Below are 10,204 nucleotides of genomic sequence, written 5' to 3'. Positions count from 1 at the left end.
CTGCGTCTTCAACCCCACCCCGCGTCTTTATTGTTTCAACCCTACTCCACCCTCGCGTCTTCGTCGTCACCCCAATTCCGCGTTTTCACATGAACAAATTCTTTTTAATCCACCATAATTATTTTCATTTCTTGAAAATTTCCAACAAAATTCACTTTTTTTTCCTCCACTAGTATCACCATTTCTTGAAAAATTACAACAAACATCACTTTTTTTTTTCATTCCTTGGAAATTTTTACAATAAGGATCACTTTTTTCTCCATTACTATCACCATTTTATGAAAAATTTCGATAAAGATGGCTTTATTCTAGAATCCCTTTTAAATTCTTGAAGTAGATTTAAACAAAAAATTTTGTGTGTGTGTGTTTGAGGTTCACAGAAAAGTTTAATGGAGAAGAGGAACGTCGGAAAGTGGGGGGGGTGGGGAAGAAGATGAATGCTTGGGGAAGGGGGGGCTGGGGGATGGTGGGGGAGTTTTTTAATTTCATTTTTTTAAAAATTTTATAACTTTTTTTAATAATCAGTTTTTTATTTTTTAAATAAGTTTATAATTATTTTTTAATAATTTGGATCCTCAATGCAATTTTTTATTTTTATTTTTATAAATTTTATAATTTCTTTTTAATAATCAGTTTTTTATTTTTTAAATAATTTTATAATAATTTTTTAATAATTTGGATCCTCAATGCCATTTTTTATTTTCATTTTTTAAAAAAATTTAAAATTTCTTTTTAACAATCAATTTTTTTTTAAAATAATTTTTAATAATTTAGATCCTCAATGACATTTTAAAATTTTTTTTTTTATAATTTTTTTAATAATCAATTTTTTATTTTTTAATAATTTCCTCAATGACATTTTTATATTCTTTTTTTTTAAAAATTATAATTAATTTTTAATAATTATTGAACCCACAATGCCACGAGTCAGCTTTCAATTAGCTCGTTTTCCCACATCATCGCGTGGGTGCAACACATATTTTGAGCTTTTAGCTGATAGGGAAAAAAATGTCCAATTGAATCAAAATTCGAGGGGTTTAAGGGTCTGATAGGTACGGGTCATAGTCGAGGGGTCTAAGTGAATTTTCGAAATAAGTTTAAGTGTCTGTCGATGACTTTGACCTTACAAATTATACCCTTCAGTGAAATGTCATTGAGTATGCTGGACCTGTTATAAATGTATTTACATTATAGTGAATGTCTATCAAGATCTACTTTGATATCTATTAGGATTTGAAGCATCTGTCTTTTACTCAGAGTAGGAGTAAATTTTCCCTATAAATAGAGGAATTTTGTTCATTGTATTTACAATCATATAATCTCTCATCCTCAAGAGAAGAAATAAGAATTACTCGCTCTAGTCTCTCTACTCTTCTTCTTTATTCTTTCTTATTTTATAACACGTTATCAGCACGAAGTCTCTTATCAATTGAGATTTGTACGAAGTCTCTTACCAATTGAGATCTGTTCGTACGTGGCTACACAAGTTTTTGAGTCTCTAACTAATTTAGATTATCAACACGAGATTCTGCCACATAAGGTGAGATTATAAATCTAAAGGTAATTTAAAGGTTAGTAATTCCTTATGTTATCTGTCTTTTGCTACTAATAATATAATTATTGTTGGATTTGAGAAAAAATAATTGGTTTGGAACCATTTATATTTTGAATTTATTTCTCAAGAACAATATTATCAAAAGAGATGATAATATGTTGGGTTCAAGTCCCATCGATTTATGCCTAAGACATCTTTATATGGATAAGACGTTGAGTTTGAATCTCAATGCACCATATTGATTTATTCTAATGGCTAAGGCAAAATAATGGGTATTTAATGAAAAGTCATGAAATTTGACCCATTGAATCTGCTTCATTCCATGAAGTGAATGTGGTGGCAATATATGATAAGTCTGAAATATGACAACTTACTTCATTCTTGAGGTGTATGTGGTAGCGGTGCATAATATGTCTAAAAGAAGAAAAGTGATTGAATGCACGAATATACGCGTGGAGGGACAATATGATAATGATCATCAAAAGTGATGGTATTTTCACACGCTTATATGATTATAAGATATGCTAGAGAAAAATTTTCTACATTATATGTATGCCTCTATTTGCTTCTGAAGTAGCAAAATCTTGAAAGAGGTTATAAGCTATCATAATTTGATAGACTTAAGGCACAATTATATTCCATTCCTGGGAAATGAGAAACTTATTAATGCAAATGTGCACTTGATCACAACTCACCTCTGAAAGAGGTTGAATAATTTTGAAATCTAATTCTGAAGTAGTAAATCTGAAATTTATTCATGTAATAGTAAATCTGAAATTTACTAAAAAAAAGTACACGTCATGGTAAACTTGAAGTTTACTATAATAAAAGTTCATAAATTGATATGAACGATTGTGACATCTCGAAGATGTGCATGTATTGAAGAACTAAAAGATTCTTGAAGAATTGTTTATGTCATTTGTTCTCATGACAAGTTGGTTGGACCAACTAATATTGGGATTGGATCCCTTCAAATCTGAAAATTAGAAAAGATGAATAAGGGCCGATTCACCTATCATGTGATATGTTGAAAAGATGCATCAATAAGATGATCACATGTACATTCATGGTCAACCTACGTTTGACATTCATAAAGTTACTTGTTCAATATAAATTGAGCATAATTTTCAGATTATGTAATCAAGATAATTCATCTTGATGATGATGGTTTAGCATTTAATGTCTTCGATAAATATCTAAACCATTGTTAATGAGAACAAAACTTAATGTATTGGTCTGAAATATGATATATTCCAATAGCATTTGTATGCATTAGACCAATAAATTATGATTATTTCTTCCCTCTCAATTGGTTCAAGGTCAGGAACCAATTATTCTATCTAATAATTTTGATGTGTGGTATATGATTAATGAATAAATCATAATGCACAACGATGGATTCCTCAAAGAAGTAGAGGATATATGTTAGTTTTCCTAACATAAGGGGGAGATTATAAACGCTATGAAATATGTTAGGAATTATCACCATATCCTCATCCAAAAGATAATTCAAGTCAAATGCTGAAAGCATCTCATATTAAGCTCAAGTGCACTTATTTTGTGTTCCTAAAGGACAAAGTCTATGCATGCGTGAAGCGTGGTAGACTGATCGGTTCCAAATGAAATAGTCCTTGAAAAATAAGGAGCAAATAATCATAATAAGAAGGCAATGGGTTCTTGAAGAGCCTACGACATACCACTTCATGAAACCTTATGAGAGGTTCATGTACTTAAAAATAATGAAGTGATGAGATCTCAAATGTTATGTCGCATTGTGAACCGATACAAAATGATATATCATCAATATCTTTGACACAATATTGGCGCAATATTGTAAAAGATTATGAGTATCTGAATTCTACGTTTACTTAAACAGCTGACGTAGAAACATTTATCAAGTGACATGAAAGGATGCATTTTGGTAAGCATAAAACTTATTTGATTTGCAGTCCAGACACTTGAAGGTGTCCCTCATGAAATGTTGAATATTATCACTTGACAAAACTTATGTGAAAACTTTTAAGGGTTCAAACTTCTTGAAGCATATAAAAGTTTCTGGGAAACTTATTTATAATCTTTATATTGTATAAACTTATTACTTGAACATCATTGGAACTCTTGGAGAGTTTTCAAAGCAATAGATTATTTTTTGAAATTCGAAATATATCGAATTGGATTGGTTATGAAGTACCATATCTTAGTGCAATTGATGCACTCATGTACCTTGCAAATACTACAAGTCCTATAGCCTTTTTAGTTAATTTGTTAGCAAGGTATATTTCTGCTCCTACTATGAGACATCAAAATGGGATAAAACATATGAGCTTGTTTTATTCTAAAGATTGCAGTCCTGGTCTTATTGGTCATGCTGATGTTGGGTACTTATCTGACCCACATAAAGCTAGGTCTCAAATAGGCTATGTGTTCATATGTGGTGGTACTGCCATATCTTAGAGATATACAAAGCAGTCTATTGTAGCTACTTCATCGAATTATGCTGAGATAATAGCTATTCATGAAGCAAGCCGAGAATGTGTACGATTGAGGTTCATCTCATTCTAGAAAAATGTGGTGTGAAATATGACAATCTACCCACAATTTTATACAGATAATACATCATACATAGCACATCTTAAGGGAGGAATCATAAATGGAGATAGAACAAAACACATTTTTCCAAAGCTTTTCTACATACATGAGCTACAAAAGAATGATGATATTAACGTGCAACAGATTTGTTCAACTGACAATGTGACTGATTTATTCACCAAATCTTCCCTAATTGCAACTTTCAAAAAGATGCTGTTGCACAAGATCGAGATGCAAATGTCAAGGATGTTCTCATTAGGGGGAGTTAATACGCGCTGTACTCTTTTTCCCTTATGAGGTTTTGTCCCACTGGATTTTCCTTGTAAGATTTTTAATGAGGCAACCGAAATGCATATTATTAGAGATGTGTACTCTTTTTCCTTTACTAGATTTTTTTCCTACTGGGTTTTTTCTAGTAAAGTTTTAATGAGGCACATTATCTACCAATTAGACATTCAAGGGGGAGTGTTATAAATGTATTTACATTATAGTGAATGTCTATCAAGATTTACTTTGATATCTATTAGGATTTGAAGCATCTTTCTTTTACTCAGACTAGGAGTAAATTTCTCCTATAAATAGAGGGGTTTTGTTCATTGTATTTACAATCATATAATCTCTCATCCTCAAGAGAAGAAATAAAAATTACTCTCTCTATTCTCTCTACTCTTCTTCTTTATTCTTTCTTGTTTTATAACCGGACCCATTAACTTTCCATTTTCCACAATAACATAAGAAGTAGGCCCCTCAGTTTAAGTCATATTTTACTCTAATTTCTTCGGTACATTTCCATTTGAATATATATGATTAAAAGGTAAATATTTTCCTCCCTATATTTCTCATTTGAATGTTGACATAAATATTTCTTTACCAAGATTTATATCTAATTATTTAAATTTAATATAATGATAATTTATATTAATTAATAAATGTCATTTTTAGAATTTAACTCTTACACTAAACATAAATATTTTTTTTACTTCATTTTAAGAAATTAAGAAAAAAAATTATTTTCTTCTAATATTATTTTTTATAATTAAGTAATTCTACAAAATACTAATAGTTAAGTTATTTTTTTTTAAATTAATAAAATAAATTTAATAAAATAATTTTTTAATAAATATTTTCTTAAGACTTGTGTTAAGACAATATGTATCAAGTAAAAAGGAACTGAAGAAAAACACCTAATAAGTTTTACCTGTATGAAGGTAAACATAATTCACTGTTAAATAGCGTGAAATAACTTTTTTTTTTTTTTCTTTTGGATTGCAACATGAAATAATTCATTATTTTTGTATATGCAAAAAACATACCATCCAATATTTAATTAAGCAGTATACTACACCTATAAGTTATTGATTATTAGTACTAGAGATATTAGAATTAATTTAGTTTTAATAGGAGTAATATAATGTGTTTTAGAATAGAAGTGTTGGATGTTAAATACCCATCGGTTGTAGTCATTTTCATCGGTTTCAGTCTCAAAACAAAAATTTAATGTCTCATTATATTAAAATTAATATAAAAAATATATTTTGTACATATAAATTTGTTTGGCTCGATTTGCCATTTTTTGGTCTATTTTAACAAAAATTAACAGTCCAACTAATTACTCAGTAAGATTTTAATTTATATAAAAACCTACAATTTAGTTGAAAAGAACTACTAATTGATCCAATAGAATATTTCTTCGGTTCATTGTGTAGGAAAAACTAAAATGCATTTATTTAAAAATAGATGAAATATTAAGTTCTCTTTTTTAATAAAAAAAAAAGGTAGTAATGTTTCTTTATATTGGGACCATGTGATACGGGCTATACGCCATTAGTTCTAAAAGAAATGGATGAATCTCACTGACATTTGATCATCCTAATTTATTAGTTCTTGTATTTTGATTAAGAGTGTTTGGTACGATGGAAAAAATATTTTTTACGAAAAATCTAAAGAAAAAGTACTAAAAAAAGGGCAGTCCGATGCATTAAAACTATCGCTATGCATAGTGTCCGGAAAAGGGCCTCACCAAAAAAGTGTATAGTATGCAGCCTTAAAAAAAAATACTAGTTTAAATAAATTTTTTCCAGTATTTCAAATATTTAAGTTTCATTATCAAAATTCCCAAGTATAGTCGAAGTTTATTTCAATTTTAAAACTAATAATATATTTAATCTCACAAGAAAAATGATGAAGTGAGCACATTTTTTAAGAGATATTTTTTAAATAAAAAAAAATGTGAAGTAGGTGAAGAACAAACATCACTGCTGTATCTCAGAAAATAATTCAAGTATTGATATATGTCCTTTCATGCGTAATTAAATATACAAATATGACTTCTTATCAATTTTTTTTTTTTTTTTTTTAAGGAGCTTAGAGTGAGAAAACCCTTTGACTTCTCTCTAAACAACTCTCCATTATGGATACCTCATCTCCCTTAACCAACAACATAAACACTTCTTGCACTATTCCCCCTAAACCTCCTGATCCTGCAATTAATGCATATTTTCCCCCCACTAAGTCAGTAAATATAGAGCCTGTGGATTCCTATATGCCTGCCTACCTACAACCCTCCCGATACCTCCCCAAAATCCTCTGCTACTAGTTTCAAAGCTAAGCTCATGGGCAGCGAATCTTCAATTCAATAGGACTCTGATAACCTTACACGCCTTGGCGTTATTCCCTTATCATTAAATTCTCTGCCAAAAAGATTGCCCACCACTATCTCAAATCCAATATCCAAGAACTATGGAAACTCAATGAAGATTTTCCACCAATCGATCTAGGATCAGATTATTTCATAGTTAAATTAGCCCAAAAAGAGAGTATGGATGGCATACTTCAAAAGGGCCCATGGTTTGTTTCTGATTACTACCTATCAATTTGTAAGTGAGAACCTAATTTGAATCCACAACAAGCTAAACAAACTCACTCTGTAGTTTGAATTCGCCTACCTCAATTACCAACTGAATTTTATGATGAACAATTACTCACTAAGATCGGAGGAACTATTGGTTCACTACTCAAAGTAGACGCCTGCATCGGCTCCACATTGGGAGGACGATATGCTCGACTGTGTGTGGAACTTCTTTTGGAGGAACCAATACTTACCTCTATAAAAATTGGCTCTCATATCCAACAAATTGTATATGAAGGTGAAGGCATTTTGTGCACAATCTTATGGCAGTCTTGGCTATAAAAAACTCAAGTGTACACAGAAAGTCGCCATTTCCACTCCAGAATCTACATCAAACGATGGAGTGAACTCCCAGCCAATGTTAATGGCAAATACATTAAATGCGAACTGACAAACGGTAGTCTTCCCGAGAAAACACAAGGTAAGTCATTCAAACAGTCCCCATTGAATGAAATCGCCACAGACGAAGCTCCGCCCAGGTATCAATGTTAAAATCTATTCATCAACATCAGGTAAGTTCGTCTCTTCCATGCATTCTATTTCTACTTTAAGTGAAGAAAATATTCCCTCTTCTTCCTATCCCACTCTATCTTTTGTGCATATTAATAGACCAGAACACATATGAAGTCTACTCCTAATATTGTCAAAACTTGTGATACCAACCAGTTCAATCCTTTAGCATAAATATTGCAAAACGACATGGAGCCGCCTACAAATAATCTGAGCCAATCCCCAATGGTTGGACAATCCAAAAAAACCCTCTCACATACCACCCTATTGGCGTTACAAGCAAGGGCTTATGTGGCTTCTAGAAATAAGATACGTATGTGAAACGTGTCTCACTTTTCGTCCGCACCAAGTAAATTTCTTGTGCCTTTACAGCTGTATGGACACATGGCTATTGTGGACCCCGTCCAACTCACCTCTAATAGCTGGCCTTCATACTTGGCAGCCCCCCAGGGATAGGTGGAAAATGGAAATCTCCATGTCGACATGCAAAGACAAGATTTTTCTTTACCACCTAATTCACTCTCTGACCTCGCCTTTATAAATCCAATCAAACATCAACATTATAAATCCTCCTTTAATGATACGTAATCATCAACACCAAAACTCTACTCTTCTTCTTATATTTCCCAACAAAATTGTCATTATGTTTCGTTCCTTAATTCCCCTAAATAAGAGAAGATACCCACAAATTCTATCTCACAAAATTCCCACTCCATCATCCACCATGAACAACAATATTCCTAAAATGCCCCAACAAGTGGCCGAACACCCAGTGGTGTTCGCAACACAAATAGTCCACCCTCTTCACCAGATGCGGTCATGGATAGAACATGCTCTAAAAGACAAAAATATGTTCGTTACAATAGACACATAAATGGGGTGAACTCCATGATCATAATACAAAACCCAAACTTTCTAGCCCAACTCATAGCGGAGGGCATAAAAAGAGCTATGGATTCATACATGCATCACCAATTGATAGAAAATGTGCTTAATCCACTAGTACCAGCAATGACCCCAGCTTTGATTCACAATATCCATCCCCAATGGACTCTTTCCCCTACTCTTGGTCCTCAGATATTACCAAAAAGTCCCAGCCAACTTTCCTTCTACATACCTCAGTAAGCTCTAGACCAAAACCTACTCTTTTTCTCCTGGATCCCAATCTCACTATATGTACCAGATCCATAATCTCCATCACCTCCTTCTCTAATTTATGTGCCAGTGCAGACCTCAAGAACCATACAACCTCCTTCATCGTCCCTTCAAGAAGCATATAATGATCTAGAGATGCATAGGGGCCCCTTCACAGAAATATCGTACATTAGAAATGCTTCGTTAATGGTCCTTCCAGAGATGAATGACAAGAAATATGTCCACCTTTGCCCTATTACCCTGCTGAAATGCTCCTTAGATCTTCGTTCAGTAATGAATGCAGACCTTGCCAAATATGTAGTAGTGATGACCCCAACACTACATCCAAGTTGCTTCCCTGATAAGGATGGCCCTACAATAATCGACCCCCTCCCCCCTCCCCAATGATAACTCTTTCAAGCTTTTTTGTTTAGAACATACGTAGTGGAGATAATCCTAACTTTAAACAAAATTTTAGAGAACTTCTCAATACCCACAACCCATACATAGTTGCTCTTTTGGATACCCGCATGACCTGCCATCTTTCTCTCAAGGATGAATTTGGATTTGATGATTACTTTGAGGATCCTGCCATATGAAGGTCTGATGGTAATGTTCTTCTGTGGAACAATAGATATGTCACTTTGAATCATATTAGGCACACAAATCAGGAATTACATGCTTTGATTAAGGTACACCCTAGTCATGACTTTTGGTGTTTAAGCGGAATTTATGCTAGTACTAAATTAATGCAATGCCAAGTGCTTTGGGAAAATCTTAAGTATATAAATTCTATAATCAATAACCCAAATATCAATACTAATCTTTGGTTTGTTACTGGAGGTCAAAAAGATAAATGGGAAGGTAACTCGATAAATGTTAATTGAAGTTCTTCTTTCTCCTCTTGAATTAACTAGTGTAGTTTAATTGATTTATGATTTAAAGGTAGTCTTTTCACTTGGTCCAACCATAGGAAATATAGAAAATACTTAACATTATAAAGACTAGATCAATGCTTCATGAATTCAAGTTGGTTAGATTATTATCCTAATATTTCTATAACTCATCTCCCGAAAACTCATTCCGACCATCATCCTATACTTATTTGGCTTACCCTTCCCTCTAATACTCCTAATCGTAGATATTTTAGGCTTGAAATCTACTAGTTAAAGCACCCAGAATTCAAACACATAGTTCAATAAAGCTACCAACATAGAGATCTATTAATGGCCACCAAATACTTTACGGAAGGAGTTACCAGTTGGAGTAATCAAAAGTTTTAGGATATTTTTATGAAAAAAAAGAGGTTGTTATCTAGAATACAAGTTATCCAACAATCTCCCAATTATACCCATAGTTTGTTTCTCAGAAACCTAGAACATAACTGAAATATCCTGGTTTTTGGACCTTAGAAAATTTTCTTGATTTCTAATTTTTGGGCAAGATATGACTGAGGGGAACGAGTCTTATACTTAGGTAAGGGTGGTATGGTCCAGTCGTATGCTGGC

The sequence above is a fragment of the Capsicum annuum genome, chromosome 6, assembly GCF_002878395.1.
Source record: "Capsicum annuum cultivar UCD-10X-F1 chromosome 6, UCD10Xv1.1, whole genome shotgun sequence".
Taxonomy (NCBI): Eukaryota; Viridiplantae; Streptophyta; class Magnoliopsida; order Solanales; family Solanaceae; genus Capsicum; species Capsicum annuum.
This window is presented reverse-complemented; position numbering follows the sequence as displayed.